Source organism: Aythya marila (genome assembly GCF_965140915.1).
Source record: "Aythya marila genome assembly, chromosome: 4".
Lineage (NCBI taxonomy): Eukaryota > Metazoa > Chordata > Aves > Anseriformes > Anatidae > Aythya > Aythya marila.
In genome coordinates, this window is record NC_139045.1 from 6,060,865 (window position 1) to 6,079,754 (window position 18,890).

General features: G+C 49.5%; 1 protein-coding gene across 3 annotated transcripts in view; it reads right to left on the reverse strand.

Annotated features, from left to right (window-relative positions):
• Nucleotides 1-18,890, reverse strand: part of TET2 (tet methylcytosine dioxygenase 2) — a 70,201-nt gene that overhangs the window by 47,994 nt on the left and 3,317 nt on the right. The gene's annotated exons all lie outside the window — the stretch shown is intronic.

Genomic DNA, 18,890 nt, shown 5'->3' on the forward strand with positions numbered 1-18,890 from the left:
CAATGAAGCCCCGCTGCTGAGCATGTCTCCTCTTCCCATGCTGCACACCCTGGCAACAAACCAATTTTGTCTTTTTGCTGGGAGACTTTCTCCCTCGCTGCCTGCTCGGGATTGCTCTCCCAGCATCCTCCCGAGCAGCTTTTCTTCCTGCCAGTTGCCACTTTAGTAAATAGCACATTGCGAGCAATAACTTCATTTTTTTTTTCCATTCCCTCTAAAGGTTAAATATAGGTGAACGTTTTATTCTTTATAACAAGTAATTGACATGCATGAGCCAACTTTCTGTTCAGAACATAATTTGTATTCTTGAGAGATCTGTGCGTATTCTTGTTCGTATTGCTTCTTCCCCGAAGGGATCTGGGAGGGGGAGGAGAGGGAGAAGCTTTTAAAGTTTGGCTCACAAAAGTTACCGAGAAAGATCTAGGCTTTCAGCTCCATCAGATAAATGGCAACGTAACTGCACAACGTACAGCACCGCGGCACGTACCGGTAGGAAAAGAACAGAGTAAATAAGGGGGAGAGGAAGGAGGGGGAGAAGGGAAGGAAAGAGATTACTGCTGAGTGTCCAGCCAGCCTGCTGCTACAACAGCAGTCGTCAGAAATGGTGAGCCAGAAATTTGGTGGGCTTGCTTTCCCCATCGCAGATACAATTCAGCTGGGGTGGCGGTGGGAACTTTCTAATTAAGTCCGTGCAGCTCTTCGTGTCTGCGCGCTTAGGAGGCTTTTGCTTAATCAAACTTAATGATTTGATCCCAAGATCCCTGCAATCAGATTTAGCTCATTGACTTCAGCGGTTTAGGAACAGAGCTGTAAGAAGTGCTGGGTTTAGGGGGGGGGCAGTAGGGGTGCTTAAGGAGTGTGCTCTTTCTTTTTCTCTTTTTTTTTTGCTGGTATAATTCAAGAGCCTTCTCATGTGGTTGCATCTTCTTGTGAGAAGGTTTTTTTTCAGAATTTCTGTACAAAAAGAGTGTCAGCACATACGCAGCGCCTGTAATTTAGAACCTAGCTGGCGGGTTGCGGTCTCCTCGGTCGGGCTGGTGGGTGTGGTGGGTGCAGCTGCGTAATCCTCACCGTGCCGTAATCTGTCAGCTGCCACTTCAGCCCTTTAATTTTACCCGACGAGGGCGAATCTTGAGTTTGTAGGAAGGATCTCCAGCCCCCTCGTAAACAGTTTTTTTCAAGGCCAAACAAACGGACGCATCGCTTTAGCAGCCACGCAGCGGGCTGCAAACTCAATGTGAAATTGCATTTAAAGAGCTGATCTTCACACTTTCACTGCAAGGGTAGGTCCTGCCTAGTGGAGGTAACCCCATTAGCTTGTAACATTCAAATGTGTGGTTTCAGAAGAGCGCATAGTGTATTTTTACTCAAGAAAATACAATTTACAGAGTCGGCACAAGATCACCTACTGGAAGCATGTCAGCGTGGCAACTTCAGGAGACTGGGCTAGTAAATAGTCTGTCCTCGTGCTCCCTGGGTTGGGGTGTCCTCAGGTAGCCCCTCACTTCTGCTTGCCCACTGCACCCACTAGTAAGCACACACATGCTCGTTGTCTAGCAAAAAATCACTCTGCATACTAAGTACCCACAACTTACCCAGACGCAGCCACCTCTCTGGTACACCGAAAGCCCAAAAGAGCAGCACGAGGTTATTCTTTCCACTCAAACTTTATTTCAAACAGGTGTGCAAAGGGAACAGATCGGAGAGACTTAAATAGAAGGTGAAGCAGACTGTAAATTTCCATCTACGCTTGGTCTAATTAAAGCGACGAACATACTTGAGACTGAGAATTTAGGTTAGAGTAATCCCCTTATCAAAATTGTCATATGCCAGGAAATGTTAGAAGCAGAATTTCTCGTTCCCTGTATTCTCGAGCGCCCGTGTCTGCCATTTAAATATCAGCATTTCTCAACAGCTTTCGGTTTAGCCCACAAAGGTTTCCCACAGCAGCTACGGGCTGAGTTATGAGCCCCTTACTCATACTGGTGATGAGTTAATTCCACAAATAGCTCCACTGACTGCGATGGGATCACATTTAATTATGACTGCATCAACGTAAAAGATTTCCAGCCCTTTAGGACTGATGCAGATAGTGTCATGAGATAATCACAACACCGGTGTTCCCAGAGGTTACGGTCATCGGACTTTTTTGCTGCTTCTGCTAGGGCGAGTGACAAGCCCCTGCACAGCAGACGTGTGGCACTGTGTGACTCTTGCAAGCCATGCTAAGCCTGGCTTCCTTGCCTTTTTTTTTTCTTTTCATTGTTACCTTCCTACAAAGAGCCCTTTGCCTCTCCTCTCTCTTGCATTTACCACAAAAGCAGCATTTTAAGGGTTCAAGGGTTTTTCTCAACTGCAATACGCTGTCTCGCTCAGTGGGGTCTGAGTTTTGCACCTCCAGCCAGTATTTGCATTTACAAATGATGAACAGATCATACAGAAAAATGATTTTCTGTGCTATTTATGTGCTGCAGCAATGTCGTCAGGGCTCAGCTGAGCCAGGGGCCCGCTCCTATGAGCCACTAAGGGGACACACAGTGTGCTTTGATTCCCCTCGCTGTCTGTTCCTTCCCAAAGGGCCATATTGTGGGTTGCTTACATGGACGCAGGTAAAACCACACGCGATCTCACTGCAGTCAGTGAAACTATTTGTGAGATTAACTCCTCATCACAGGGGAAAAGCGCTCACGGTAGGTTTATCGGTGATGGAGAGCAAAGGAGACGCTTGTCAGAGCAGGGACTGGGAGCCCTCCCGAGGCTACCGAGGGCCAGATCCACGTGTGGACCTCTGGGCTGCCCCTTCCCCTCGTGGTCCTGCTGCTGCTGTCCTCGGGATGGGTTTCCTGCTGAGCTTTCACTGCCTGCTACGAAGCTTTCTTTTTTGAGAACCGCTATGCAATAGCCTAAAATAGCCTGCCCCATCCATCCTGAGTGCAGCTGGGCAGAGTTCCTTCATAATATCTGTCATGCCTAAAAATATTCTTGTTATGAAAATAGAGACAGAGATACTATGTCTGTTTTCATGTGCTGAGCTTGTGTTTAGTGTACGTGCGAGTGCACGCGGAGTAAATCTCAGGACAAGCTTCCTGGTCCACAGCACGTGAGTGCTGTGCTGAAGAATTACCTGAAACAGCGAGCTGAGGAAGGGCTCGGTGCTGGTGTTTCCGAGCATTTGTCCACAGCCCTGCTGCTGCCCTACAGATCAACCCACAGCAAAGCAGACGCTGTAGGAGGCAGGCCAGGGAACACCTCTCCGACTTCTGGAGATGTTCAGCTTCCCCCGTGGAGCAGTGCTGCTCACGGGAAGACTGCAGGGGCAAGACACACAACCAGGAGGGAGGCAGAGCGAGCCTCAAGAGCAAGGTGAAGTATCACGATTGGATTGCCAAGGAGAGGCACTACGAGTGCACGGAGTAGGCAAGGTGCTTTGGCTGCTGTGCTGAGGATGACAGTGGCGAGGGCCACGGTGACAAAGCAGAAAGGTGGGAGGTAGTTTAGATCACATGTGGTTTTCCTCCTCCGAAAGTTTTAAGTCACAGAAAAAGCCCGTAGAGGAATCAGATATGACCATAGAGAAACAGGAACTGATTAGACAAATTCAGGGCAGAGGAAAACCCTATTAGCTGAGTGTTTCTCACGGCCTTTCTCTCTCACTCTCTCCCCTCCCAGCCCCCAGCTCCCCACCCCTCTCTCTCCCTCCCTCTTTAAATGGTGATGTGTTCAGGTTCCTAACAGAGGCAAAGCTTGACTCTGGGCCTGCCCAGCTCAGGTGAAGCTAGAGGAGGGAGGCATAAGAAGCACAAACATCTGCTGGGAACAGAAAGGAACAAGAGAAAGGCTGCAGCAGGGAAAATGCCCAAGCTGTCTCCAGTTCCCCCTGAACCTAGCCCAGCTACCTTGCCATGAGATGCAAGTTCCAGCAGGATGGCCAGATTTGATGAAAGCTGGGTATTTCTCACCACTGCTATCTTTACATCAGATTACTGTATTTCCATGGTATTTCATTTTATTATTTTTTAACGGTTGCCTTGCAGCTTTCCTTGTTTGATAGTTTCTATGGTTCTGCAACCACCACCTCTGTGTTCTCGCCCTCTGTGACTTCTGAAAATGACTTCTCAGCTCCCTGGAGGGAGAGGCACGGGCAGACGAGGCAGCTCTTCCCTGTCCAGTTCTGCTCTGCAGAACCAGTAACCCTTCCAAACAGACTGCCGTTGCCCCTCCTGAACGCCCTGATTTAGTGCAAACTCGTATCCACATACATAATTAACACTTTAAAAGGATTTCTAAAGTCTGTATCGTAGCCTCGAAGATTTTCTGCTGCAGGCAGAGGAATGTAGGTACTTTCAGGCTAAAAGAGTTTTGGCAACACAAAGAAAACCAGAGGCAGTAATGAAGAAACAAAATCCCTGAAAGTACACGTTGTGCACTTCCCTGGGTTTTAGGCTGCCACAACGGTGCTGATAGGCAACGGGGGATCCGCGGGGATAAAGTAAACAACAAGCATGCCGATTGCAAAGCAAATATTTGGGTGTTTTAGCTAACTGTTTGTGGGTGTTTTGTGCTTTTAGGTTTGTTTGTGTTAATGTCTGAGCCCAGCTCACCTTCCAGAAGAGAGATAACTGACCCGATCCGTCTCCTGCCCAGAGCCGTCTCCCCCATCGATGCTCGTGCTTATCTCGCTTCTCATGTTTCTTGTTGTTTCAAGCAGCTCTTTAGCGAGCCACAAAAATGTGAGCTATCCAGCCGGCTTCGAGCGGACCCCGGCTGAAGTAAATACTCCACGCAGGCAGCCTGGCTTCGTTTTCCCTGTCTTGGTTCGTCCGCTTTGGGCCTGCTACGTGTGGATCAAGAGCCTCTCCAGTGTTTAGAGAGGAGACCCTGCACTACAGAAAGCATGGCTTTCTCAGCGCTGTGTTTCTATAGTAACCATCTTATTAAAGCACTGCAGCCATCTGCTTTAAATATTAACTTCACAAGACCATCAGGACTAGCTTAAAACAATATCACATGTTCATTAAATATTAAAACTCGAAACAAAAGGAGAGAACTCCAGGAGAGGGCTTTTTCCCGTTCCTCCTATCTAATCTTTGAGAAAGAAAAAAGCACAACACTGGTTTGCTGCTTTTAGATAATTTAACAGCTCGGCCCACTGCTTTCAGTGACCACGCTAGCTGCTGGTGGCATAAACTACAACTTTTGGGGTGCTGCAGAAGCAAACAAATGGAGAAAAGAGCTTCCTGGGGTGGGTGATGAGTTTGTACACGCACGTTCACCCCGATGTCAGATCCTCCTCACCCCGTTTCGGTAGCAGGAGTCTCTCAAGGAGCATGGCAGCCTCCCGAGGAGACGGCCAGCAGCTGCTGAGGGCTGCGCTGGAGCCAACAGCTGGCTGCTGCTCTGGTTTTGTCAGTCTGCTGAAGGGCAGGCGCCTGGGAGACAGGTATGAATGGTAATGTGTTACCCCCTGCGGGCTGGGGCTGATGAGCAGGAGCCTGGGCGCTGGCCTAATTCATGGAAATGCCCGCCGCTTCCAAAAAACCCGCAGCAGCAACAGGTTGTGACAGCAGAGTCCTTGGGTTAAGCACACCAGATCCTACTTGTTCCTTTTTGGCAATTTGAAATATGTTGCCTTTTGCTCTCTTTCTTCAAACTGTGCTGGACAGCTGGAGGTGAGCTCCCGAGAGCCCCTCTCTGCCATTAACACAGGACCTGGAGCTCACCCTCTCAGGGTATTTTCTCCGTGCTCCTCTTGCTCCCCCCTAGCTCCCCGTTTTGAGGCCCTCACCCAGAACAGGCTCTTGTGATCAAAGCGATGAGGCACGGGGATGAGCATCGTGTGCAAGTTTCACCCGAAAGTTTCACAGGACCAAAAAGGGGAGAATTCACATCTTCCCGTGGCAAAGCCACAGACCGCTGGCACTTGAGCTAAAGAAAACTGTTTTCTAGTTTTTCATATTCTCTGAAACACGCTGCTAGCTCCATCCACTGCAGCTTAATGAAACCGTACGTAAAGCCATTTGGTTTTGCCACCTCTCTTTACTGGTGCCCCACAGTGCCAGTACCCACACCGAGCTGCTCCTGATGCTATCTCGATCTTCTTCGGTGAGAGCGAACTCTTCATGCTGTGCCCAAACAGCAGCCATGCACCCAGCTAACACGGACGTGGTCCTTGCCCAAGAAATTCGCACGAGAGGATCCCCAGACCCTCACACAAGCGCCTAATTACTTGTTTTACAATTCACCCTGTATGCATTTCCTCCTGCTGCGTGACACTGACTTCTCTGTTCTCACACAGTGACCTTTTTTCTGAAGTTCTGCTCTTTCTTGTGTTGGTAACTCAAGGGCAACGTCTCAAAAGGCAGGAACAACCGCAAGCACAGACACTGAATGAGGAACAGCTGCCTAAGCTGCTGTTCAGGGAGCTGCCGCGGACATCCAGCTGAACAGCTGGTGTCAAAACTGGGGAGAAAAAAGGCAGTTTTAGGCCCGTTTGAAAAGAAAGGGAAAGAGGGGGGGTGAAATGGCCTCCTCCATGGCTAGTTCATGCACCTTTGGGGAACAACCTGTGCACTGGTACCAGGAAACTCCCTTTGGTGTATCCTGGTGAGAATTTTCCTGGACAAGCACGCAGCCAAACCTGCACGGTCACGGGCCTCAGGGGCTTCCCAGAGAGAAGGTGCTGCCCACTGCTCCCCCCGGAGTTAAACAACCCCCTGTTCTCCACACCAAACTCCATGCAGGAGCACTGCTTCCTTTTTACGTGGAGTTTTGCCATGTTTGCCGTGCTTGAGACTCCTACCACAAGGAAAGGCGACCAAAAAATGAAGCTGCCGTGGCAGTGGGGTGTGAGTAAAGGACCTGGTTTTGCTGCTTCTTGTGTGTTTATATTGAATTCATAAATCAGGGTTTCTTCTGCTTGCCTGTTACATAACAAAGACTGTTTTCTTTCACTGATGTATAATTTGGCCTCTGGAAACGGGGGTTTCATCATATTTTGAAGCTTTGGAGGTTGGCCATGGCCAAAGGGTAAAGCACAGTAGCGTTTCTTGTAGCACTGAACGATGTGGTAAGAACCATCAGCACCTCACTGGTTTAATCCCATGAACACAAAGAAGAGCCACTGGTGGGATGGCTCAGCCAACTTTTTTTTTTTTTTTTTTTTTTAGCCTACTCTATAATGCAGGGTTTTCTCTTTCCTAAGAACCTCTCTGGGCAATTTTGCCTAATACATTCCCTGGTAGCGTAAAAAGCTGAAACACCTCTTGCTCCTTGCATTGCTTTTGTTCTTTTTGCCACATGTCGTAGTTCTTTTGAATTAAGGGGGCTGCTTTGTATTTAAGAGGGGTGATGGGAAGCCTTTTGTGCTGAGCAGATACCATGCAGGTCTGTTGGTGTTCCTACCTTGCCTTCCAACGCTGCGGGCAGGTGTTAAGGTAACTCAGTGCCGTCCAGCGGGTGCTCTGTGTGCTTGCCTTCCCCAGGCACATGTATATGAAAAATTAAGAGTCCCGAGTCTGGTGCCTGGTAGCTGGGCAAAACCCTTTAGTAAGAATTGCACTTATGCATCTGGAGACATAATTAAACTTTAGGTGTGCCTTTTGCTGAACTCGTTGAACAAGATTTCCATTACTTTCTTACCTAGAGGACAAACCCATGACAGAGTCTGTATTTATTTTGAGATACTCATCTAAACTGACACAATGGTGGTTATTCACCCCGTAGCATGCAATGGTAAATTTTACAGTATTTTCTTCCATCCTGTCTCCAACTTAAAAGCCTGGAGTTAAATAATCTTTATCATAAGCAGCATTTCTTTCATTACACTTTGTTCCCTGAAAGAGTCTGCTCTTATAATGTAAGAAGGCGTCATTAATGGCCATAATGAGAAGATTCTGAGTCAAAGATGTGCTAGACGCATCATTTGGGTATCTGTAGAGATCTTCCCCTGGTTAAGCTAAATGTTCTGGTAAAGCCCGCAGACATCATAAATACTAATAAACTAGTCCTGGTGAGCCTCGATACTTTCTGATTCAGAACATTTTCCAAAAGTGCTTCGGGACTGCTGGAGGATGACTCCAGAAGCTGTACTGTGATGCACCCAGCCAAAAAGCCACACAAACTCAGAGAAGATGAGATGAAGACCGCTGGTTCTCCTTTCTCTGAGGCTCCCCGTACCTGTACAGATTCACTGTAAGGTGGATTTGCTTTCCGCAGGCAGAAGAAAGGCCACAAAGAACACTCAAAATAAGCAGTGACCCATTTTCTGTCCTTCCATTCTTATTCCTAGGTCTATTACACACTGTAATGAACACCATAATGAGCAGCGAAGAGACATCAATAACTGACGGAAGCACATTTGCTCACATGCTGAAGGCAACATTAAAACTGAGCGAGGAATTGGGACAAAACCAGCGTGGGGCTGAGCTGCAGAGCTCTTCACCTTCTCTGGCTGGAGCTATCTGGCCACATGAAGGCAGCTGGTGACCAGCTCTGGCCTCCCTGCCTCATGTAGTTTAAGTAATAAAAGATACCTACAGCAGCCTTGGTGACTTAATGCAGAGCTGCCATGGATACAGATGGAAAAGGTGAAGCCTCTGGACTAGCTCTGTGCTTGCAGGAGTTGCCTTCGGTAATGGGACAGAAGCACGTTGGGAAAGAGGCAGGGAGAAGCTCGTAGCGTGTCTTTCCTAAGGGCTTTGCCATCGGGATATTTACAAACACGGCGATGTATCATAGTAACTGGTATAAAATAGAAGTATGATCTTTCTGCTATCTCGTCGCCCTCAGAAAGGTCAACCTTGCTGTCTGGGAGGAAAAAAACAAAACCAACCCTTCACCACTTAGCAGGCTTTTGCAAAGCTGGGAGTAAGTAAATTGTTTGATTTCAGACGTAAAAATTTGAAGTGATTTATTAACGAGCACGGGTTATTTTTTGCTGGTTTAGCAGCTTTTTCAAGAAGGCTGTGTTTATCTTTGGCAACCAGTCACGGTTGTGTAGCCTGTCTTCCTCCACATACATGCTTTTCTGAGAAAACTTCAAGAAGCCTAGAGGCTGTCAACAACCCATCGTCAGACCACGTACTTCCATTTTACAATAAACTGCTAACTTCTAGGAAGGAAACTGTTTTAGGGTAATTTCAAGTACACTACAAGCTTCCTTGAAGAACTTTGAGCATAAGGAAGAGACAAATCGAGTTTTCTAATAAGCATCTAGTGTGTCCAAAAGCAATTAAAAAAATACATATGGAGAAGAAGTGTGGAGATCTGACAGCTGAGTGTAAGGCCTGGTTTGCTAGAGGGACATTTCTTTTCTTGAGGCCCATGCCAAAAAGTAGAGTGGTATTCATATTCTGCAGAGAAAAGTGTGTCACTTGAAACTGCTCAGCCGTCTTTCTCCTCACCCGATGGTCACTGTCCAGCAGCCAGGCATTCATTAGCGCCTGGGTGCAAGTGTTAATGAAGGAATAAAAAGGGAACTGCCGCTCAGGAAGCACACAATCACGCACTGTTCTTTTATTTTGGCCAAAGTAAGCCGGCTTTGCACTTCCTTACCACTTTGAAAATGTTATGTACTTTGAGTCAGTTCAGCAGAGAAACAAACCTGCGGTGCCGGAGAACACAGTCACCTTTATCCCCCAGCTGCTGAATCACTCGCCCGCTCCTGCTAGCTAGTAGGAGCTATTTTTAGCTTACGCTGGAAAATTCTCTCGTGGTGGCAATGATATTTCAAACGAGTTCGGAAGCAAAATCACCTTCCCCAGCGCCTCACTGTGCGCTCGGAGCCTGCACTCTGCTCGCCCGCCGCGCCGGCGATCTGGGTCAGCCTCGCGCAGGGGACGTGGCATTTGCTGGCTCTTTCATCACCCGCCCGTACGTCCCTACGAGTTCTGGGGTCATGTTTGTAAACACTGCGGCCATGTGCGCGCGAGCACGTGGCGAGGCATCAAACCCAGCGCCAGGCGGGGAGGGAGGTAAAACCTTGGCGCTGGGATCGATGTCGCTCCGCCGGCCAGCGCCAGCTCTGCGGCCGGCGCATCGCATTCCCCTGGTAGCCGCGTGAAGCGCGCCGGCGGCGTTGCCCGAAGGGAGAATCGGGGAGCTTTTTCCTGCCCGTGGCACACGTGGGAGCGTCCTGGTGTCGAGGCAGGTTCCTTCTCTCCGCCCTAAGCAAATGGCAGCGCGCCGAAAGGTTGGCGAGGAAAACAAAACGCACTTCTGCCCTCGGTCAGCGAAACCGGAGCCAGCGTGGTCCCTCAACACAATGCCAAACCGTGGCTGTTAGGGGAAAGAATTGTATAAGGGCGTGTTGCCAGCCTTTCCAGAACGACTTCAAAGGCAGATAAGCGAGACATCGTGTCTGTAATAGCTTTTTGCTGGCTTTGCACTGATGAAATTAAGACCACGTTGCAGGCATTTGAGGAAGTAGCTCCTAAATTATTCCTGTTCATCGGCAGAAGTTGCGTGAAGCTAGAGATGGCCAGTACAAACAAAAGTCACAAGCCTCTCGTTTCCTCTTACAGAGGAGCCAGCAGACACAGCCACCCAAAGGCTCAGGGAGAGTTTCATCTCGCCCTGGCCACGCGCTTCACGTGCTTGGAGACAAATTATGCAGGAGGGGGAACTGCCTGCGCTCGCCGGCCCTCCCTCCCTCTCTCCTTCCCTCCCTCCCTCTCCTGCCATTCTGTTTCAAGCGCAGCTGTAAGTCTGGTTTGCTTTGACCTTTGCTGGGAGAGCTGAGAATAGGACAAAGAGTTAAAGTGTTACCAGGCCCTGCTGAGTTTGCACTTCTCAGGCCCCGCGAGCCAGAGGCGGCTGCGAGAGGGTGTGCACGCCGCGCTGCGGAGGGCGAGCGGGAGGGAGGGTAAAGCAAAAGGAGAAGAATAAACAGTGCACACCCCGAAACACAACAGCGAGACGTGTACAGAAAAGTGCCTGTCTTTGAAGAGCACGGGCTTCTCTGTTTGTTTCTCTTGGGGTAGTTGTATCTTGTTATCTGAACTCAAGGTACGGTAGATAGAGGAGTCCTTGAACTCCGAACTCGTGAGGAGAGCAGCGAGAAGTAAGTCAATACAATTTTAGCTGAGTGCCTGGAAATAAGCACGCTTTGTCTTTTCGTGCCCCGGCTCTGGGAGGCCATTCCATACGGCAACGCACAGCTGTCCAAACCTCTTGCTTGCTGTATGCCAACGGCCTGCCAAAACAACGCAGAACCCAGGTGGTCCTCTCCTGGTGATAACGCAACCGGGGCTGCTCCGAGCGTCTTGCGTTTCGCTGAGACTCGTCTCTTAAATCTGGAGAAAAAGGGGTCCCTGCTTTGTCAGTGGGAAATAGAAAGGGCGCCCATGCACTTGCACAGGCTTTGTGAAACCCTGCCCGACTGCAAGCGTTACCCAGTTCCCTAGCAGCGTCTCTGGAAAGCAGAGGAGTCCCCTCCTCGCTGTTGCGTGTCTGTCTAGCTAGCGCTCTCCAGCGCTGCTACTCTATCGAGCAATAAAGTTTCTATTTTTGACTCACCGTGGACGACCTCGCTCTAAACCCCAGGCTGAATATCTCTTAAAAGCCAAACGAGCAAACCCCAGCGCGCTCGCGGGCTCCGGCAGCTCAGCCTTTCGCTGCCATCGCCGCCAGCAGCCACAGCCGTGGGTGACAACCGGGCTGGCGCACGCCGCGGCCAGGTCCTGCAGCGTGGCACCCTCCGGCCCGGCACGCAGCGCCCCGGGGAAGCCCGGGCCAGTGTTTGTAAACACGGCAGCCACGTGCGCGCCGGCCACGTGGGGACCCGGCCGCCGAACCTCCAGACTGCCAGGGGAGCGGCGAAAAGCAAAGCGGGGGGAGCCAGGAGGGAAGCCCCCGCGCCTGCTCTCGTTGGGGTTTGCTGTTGGATCTATAAACGTGGCAGGGAGAAATCCGTCTGTCCTTCACGGCCAACTGACTCCAAGGGAATGCTGCCCGAGCTAAATTGCCCATCGGATTTTGTTTCCAAATGCGTTTCATCATGGATTGTATCACGAGTCTCTGAACCCGCTGGAGTGACGTGGGGTGGGCTCTCGGATAAATGCTTTAAGCACCAAAGCAGGCGGCTCGAGCTACAGCCACCTGTGGCCTAAGAATCCCCAGCAAATCCCAAAGACACCAAAATTCACCACCTCCGATTGAGGTCTAGGAGACTGTTACACAGGAAGCTACGAACGCTGCCTGCTTTGTGTCACCTGCATGGGTCTGTGCATCCTGGCTCCAGCAGGGAGAAGTTTTGGCAGCAAATTAAAGGTTTTTTTTCCTTTTTCTTCGAGCTCCGCTACCAAGTATGACATCAGCGCGAGGGTTCGTGAACCCTGACGAACCTTTAATTGATAAAACAGATCAAAACGGGAGGCGTGTGGTAGGTTCGGGCTGGCCTACAGAACAGTTTGCAGACTGTGGGAAATCTTGCCTGAATGAATAGGAGGATCAAGGGTATTAAAGGTTAATGGGAATTATTGGAGTACCTACTTACTGGGATGGCATTGCACAACTCTGCCCTGCTCACTGCAATTAACCGACACAAGGCACTGTTCTTAATTATAATTAGCTCGTTGTGAGATTCTGCTTGTTTGTTTGGAGGTGCGTGGAGACATCTGCAGCACCAGTAAGATGGAGATAATGCCCTTCCTTCCCTGCACCTTTTCTCACTGAGAGCTGAGGGTTTCAGCAGTGCCGTAGTCCAAGCAGTACACAAAAGCAGACCTCTTCCCTGAGGAGACAAACAACAGAATTGGAGCACAATTTAATTTGCTGGCTTGTTTTGGGTGGGCGCTGCTGCTTTAAAGGTCCTGAGGCTCCTCCAGAAGGGGAAGGAGACAAAAAAAAAAAAAAAAAAAAAGTAAGCTAAAGCAAAAAACCCCGATGTGCTGTCAATTAACAGAAAATGTTACTGAAAAACAGCTTCTGAAAAAAGTGAAAAGCTACTCCTTTCTGATTCTAGTTTCTGTTTCTTAAAATTGATACTTCTGTTATCTTAGTAAGCAGAGAAAACTATCTGTAAACTTCTGAATGAGCAGGAAGGAGGGTATCATGGGTAACGCACTGGGGCATAAGAGATACGGGTTCAGTTCCCAGCTACACCACAGCTTTCCTGTATGTCTTTTAGTTTAGTTTTGTTTGCATTTTTTTTTAAGGTACTGAAATGAATGGCTCCAGCAAGCTTTGCACCACGTTTTGTGATCTGTGTGCGCTTTGGCTCTCGGTTGTTGCTTATTAATTTTCTACCCTTTCTCTCACTCCCCGCGTGTTTTGCCTGCTCATTAATAGGAGCACCCTAGGGAAAAGGCTGCAGCAGTGCTGGTTGGGAACTCCTCCGAACTCACACGGAGCAGGTAGCAGGAGCAGCTTTGCTTTATTTACTGCAAATATTTAGTTTTTTGGAAGGCAGCTGTCTGCCTCTGCTTTGCGTTATAAGCAAGAGGCACTAACACTCTAGGCTTTGTGTGCTGCCAGGCTTCTTTTTCTTTCCTTTAACTGTCTCCTTTGCTGCGTTAAATAGCAAAATGGAACAGAAATGGCTTGTGTTTGTACAGCCCCAAGCACAGTGGGATTCTGTTTCATGGCTGGGATACGAGGTGCCTCCTAACGCGCAGTAATTAATTTCCCTCGATCCACTCCTTATATTTAGAAGCACCAGAGTTGCCATCCCAAGCCAGGCTCATGCTACGGCTTGTCCCACAAAGCATCTCCAGCCAGCTAGTAGCAGTTGCTTCAAGAGAAAGCAGCTGTGCAGGAGGTAGTTACAGACTCACCCTTCCAGAGGCAAAACCTCTTTCCAATGCATCAGCGAGGCTTTGTATTTTCTAGGAAATGTGCTAACTTGCAGCTGCTTCAGAAACTTTTTTTTAAAGTAAAAATCATTTTGTAGCCTCTAAACTCCCCTCTGCATTTTTCTATTTCCTTCCTCTTCCCCCAGCAGAGGGAAAAACGCCCCCCAAACTATTTTATTTCCTTCCAGTTGCTACAAAGCACGTGGGCCTGAGGAGGTGCCTCTCTCCGGTGTCTTCCCAGAGGCCAACTGCTCCTGTCCCGCGGAGGAGCAATCAGTAGGGCTTTGTGGAAACGCAGGGGCTGCCATCAGTTTGCAGGCTCACACGCCTGCTGACAGCACCGGCAAGGGGGGCACCCAACGTATTGTCAGCTGCACAATGCAGGCATGGTGGAAAGATGCATAAAAATATGTATTTTCCCCTACCTGATCTCTTCCACTTGTCAGGCACTACGTGTAGGAATGCAGAGAAAAATCCATCAGCCTAACGCTTATCCTCCCCACTGCCTTCTCACACCTTCTGAAGCTGCCTCTCTGCATCAAGGATTGCACAGGAGCAGCAAAGCTCAGGGCCAAACTTCCTAAAAAAGACCAAATACACTGTAGAAAGTATGGAGAGCGCCACAGAAGCAGCAGAGAACTGAAAGGCTGCGTTTCTCTGTCTTGTGCGTTTTTCATTTTTATAAATACCAGGCGTGCATTGCCCCATTTGCTCACTGCTTTCAGCTGTTGCTGGGTCTGTGCCGTGTACACTTACTGACTGACTGTGTGGCGTGGGTCTCCTTAGCAGATTTTCTCTCCCCCCAATGTCTGTTGGCTACATGAGATAAATAAGGGTTAAATCCAGCCCTCTTCGGTTGCTCAGCTTTCATGCTTTTGATTTTTACTGTTGCCATTTTAGTGATACTCCAGCCCTTTGGGGGCAGATCCAGTTGAAAGAGAAACAGGCAAGCTAGCAAAGGAGCAGAGTGGGAACAAAAAGGTTGCCTTTTAAAAAAATCAAAGAATAAAAAATGTGAAGGTCTTTAGTACATGCATGCACCCCTCCCCTTCCCCCAGTTTTCCAAATCTCAGAGAAAGGCAAGGCCAACGCATCTTCCAGCTTTCATACGTTCTCTTCCAGGGATAAACTGCATTCTTCTTCCCAAGCTATACACGCACGGTAAGCTTCAAGGAAATCTCTCCCTTCTGTGAACTTCAGTAACCTGGGGGGAAGGGAAGCGACTCCTGCCTCACTGCAACAAGTCCTTTTCCTCATTTTACTGCGAACAGCACAGCAACGCTACTTTCGCACAGGAGGAAACATGCAATCATTCTTTTCTCCTTTCTGCTTACATAAGGGCCGAAGGAGTTGTGTGTCCTTTGGCAAGCAGAAGAATTGTATAACTTCAAAGTATGTGACTTCAAACACGGGAGAAGTAGCACCGAGAGAACAAACAGATTAAACAAAGATGAAAAAAAAAAAAAAAGGATCGGGAGCGTGAAGGTGGGGGCGAGCGCTGCACGGACGGACAGCCGTCGGCTCTCGTGCGAAGGAACAAATACGGGGGGCGACTGAGTAAAGGAGGCTGAAGTCAAGGGCAAAACTTTCGTGTCAGCATCAGGCCCAGGGTTAACGTTTACCCTTTGATCTCTGCAACAGCACCAAAAGTGGCAAGAGGAGGAACAAGCGCTGCAAACTCGGAAATGCCTTTTTCGCATGTTCCCTTCTGTGTGCTTTTATTCCTGTTTGTCGCCTCCTGCGAGAACAGCTGCGGCAAGAGCAGTGGGAACCGCGGGTCGGAGAAGTCAGCAGGACACGAAAGGAGGTGAAGAGCTTTGCGAAACAGCAGCGGGCTCCGGATCTGCCACGAGCAGCTGTGCCGAGCAAATTGAGAGGCCAGGTGAGAAGGGAAGTGCTGGAGCACGGTAACAACGCAGTGGTTGGGAGTGTGGCCCACGTCAACTGGAAGCAACCGGCGTGAACGCACAACGCCTGGCAAAAGGCACAGGTACAGCAAGTGCACTGGCCTCCAGCCACCGCCGCATGATAGCGAATGCCGTGACTCACGCAGACACATCCAGGATCAGGAGGAGACACCTGGCCCAAATCCTGCCTCCCTGCACGGAAAAACCAGTTCCCGGGACTCGTTTTGCAGCCCGAGCCATGTCCTCCGTACGCAGTCCCAAGGGAGCCTGAAAATCGTGCCCGGGTCTGGAAGCGAACGTTTCTGGATGAGGAGCAGCACCTCTGCTAACGAGGAGCACATGGCACGGGCTCAAAGCGTCTCCTCTGAGACCTGTTGGGCAGCTTCAGCTACAGGGGGTGGCCCGAAACCGCGCTTCTGGCCAGCTGAGCTTCCCGGAGCCATCCTGGCAGGATGACCCCGGTAATTGCCAACACCTCCCTCCTCCCCTCTGCCTTTTTAACAGCGGGTCGGTGGCGTTATTCTTTGGGTAGAGCAAGCAGAGAAATCTCCCCCGGGCTTCTTACGCCTGGTGGAGATCTACGGCTTGCCTCGCAGCGCGCGGTGTTAGCTTTCGTAACAGCAACGCCTCGTTGTGTCAACATGTCTCATTAGGTAATAAAGACTCACAGCTATTTGATTTTACTTATAAAGTTAGCAGCCTTCATGATTTCTTTCTTGCTCGTTAAAGAGGGAATTGTTCTAGTATTCCAACAGGCACTGAGTCATGCCTAATGAAGGGAAAAATACATTAGCAACTTACGGTGGGACCCTTGTACTGCAAGGAGCTGCTCTTGAAAACTTTGGGGATCGGATTCCTCACACGTTTTTGGAAAGGGCAAGGAATCATTCGAAACCTTCTCAGCAATTCCCTAAACTGTGTCTCACAGCCTGGGTCAGCCCATTCCAAGCAAACGTGTCGACACAGACGGCAGAGGGGGAAACAGGGGCGCCTGCGAGAGGCACGGGCGGCCTAGGATGGAACACAGACGCAGCAAGCCGAGCCAAAACCCCAACGCCAGCCCCGCTTCCTTCAGCTCCTCTGCGTGCTGCATTTCTTCCCCCCTCCCGCGAGGACCAGGCCGTTCCTGGGACTCCGGCCTCCTGCTCCTCGCCGGCTGCGTGGCGGCAGCTGCGGAGGATGCTGGGCCACTGTTTGTAAACACTCGGCCACGTGCGCGCGGCCGCGTGGAGAGTCATCGTCCCGAGGAGCTGCGGGGCGAGCGCGCTGCCGCCTGATCCTTTTCCAGCGCGACTCGGCTTCAAGCGGCTCGTGCCAGGACATTTGGAAGACGAGGCTCAGCCTGTTTGCGCGTTATTAGAAAGAAGACGAAGCAGAGGAGTTGTTTCAGTCACCGACACGTGGATTTGGGGATAGTGTAGCTCTCGAGGAGAAGCGAATGCAGAAGTCATTACTCCCTTTACGTGTCTGCAAAAAGTCCTGCTCCGACCTGGAGGCTGCTCCTCCCCCAGACACACACTGGTGAAGCCCATACTCGTACCCTGGGAACCCCCGTGGAATATGGTCAAGGTCAGAAGCAATAATGGGGAACACATGAAGATATTTCGCGTTGCTTAAATTGCACCATAGTAATTAATCACAAAATGGCAAGGCCACTGCCCTGTACACGTGGAAAACACTTCCAAGGGGTGCCTCTTGCTTATCTTGGCTGTCAAGCCACTCACCTGCTGCTCACTGCTTTGCTACCGCGCGCAAGAGGAACACAGACACTTCTTCCAAATACAGCATGCTTTTAATAAAAAAATTACCCCATTTCTCATGTAGAAACTCTTTTTGGATCTAACAGTCATGTTCTCATCCAGGACTACGGAAGCTTTTTCACAGCGCAATCTTGATAGGAAAGCTTGGAAAGTTTTCCCCCACTTTTCCAGTAAGTGGTGGAGCAGGACAGCATCGCACAGACTTGTGGAAGCACTGGCCTTTGCCTCATCATGGAATTTCTACTTGTTGCTTCAGCAGTCAAACATGTTCCTGAAGAAACGTACCGTTTGTACGCAAGGTACATGGAGAAACTCTCTTAAAAGACATGCTTTACGTGGGTAAGATTAGCATGCTGAACTTCCCTGTCTTGTTGAACTTGGGTATAGGACAAGTCTGTTCCTCTGCACACTGCGATAGAAATGCTGCACGGTAGTTGCTGTTTTTAAAAGACAAGGTTAAAAAAAAATAATAAAGGAAACACACCAAGAATAAGGGCAAACTGAAGCCTCGATACTGCAAGCCTTTATTTATTTGTCAGAATAATCTTACTGGGGTTTCTCGCCATACGTATGCTACACGGCTCTCCAGCTTGGAACCCACAGCTCCACAGAAAACTTTGTTCTTGAAGGAGAGCCTGAGTTCTGCTCAGGTTGCTAAGATGATTCAGCTTTTTGGAAGGTGTTTGACAGAGGTGAACACGCCTGCTTGAAAAGATAGACAGCAGTTTAAATCTTTAAGTCTTTTAATTGTTGAAGTGCATCGCAAAGCACAGCACCTCTGTCCGAGTTGCCCCCTGATGTAAAACCTGTTGTGGTGAGCAACTAGCAGAGCCTTCCCCTTGTGGGGCAGGGCGTTTCTGCTCCTTCCTTCCATCCTGTGTGGAAGGAATTAGCTGCTAGTTGTTCCTCCGCTTCAACCCTTGTTTTTCTCCACCTTCCTCCTGCTAGCCCCTGCTGTGTAACGTGAGCCATATTCCCAGCATTTTAATCCCCACAACTTTTCGTGCCAGCCGTGTCAGCTGTCCTTGGGATTAGTCCAGCTGATGCGGGAGGCTCGTGGCTTCGCTCCTTAACCCCACCACCTCTGCCTCCCCGCGCCGAGCAACGCCTTGGGAAAGGGGTGGGTTTTTTAAGAGCCTTGCCTACCCTGAGGGAAGGCAGAAGCGATTTCTTTTCAATGGGTGACTGAGAAGATGATTACTCATGGTACTTTCCATTTCTGACATTTTATTATCTGGGATATTGGGACAAGCTATGCAAATTGGAGACGTAACCAGTGACGATCTGAAAGTGTACTGGCTTGAACTGCAGCAACTTGTTCCTAGTTACTTGTTCAGTGTTTAAAAGGATACATTTCCTGCAGAATATCATTAAATGAGTAAGAAGGTATTCACTGCCTTACGGAGAATGGGATCAGAATAATGCTGCCAGTG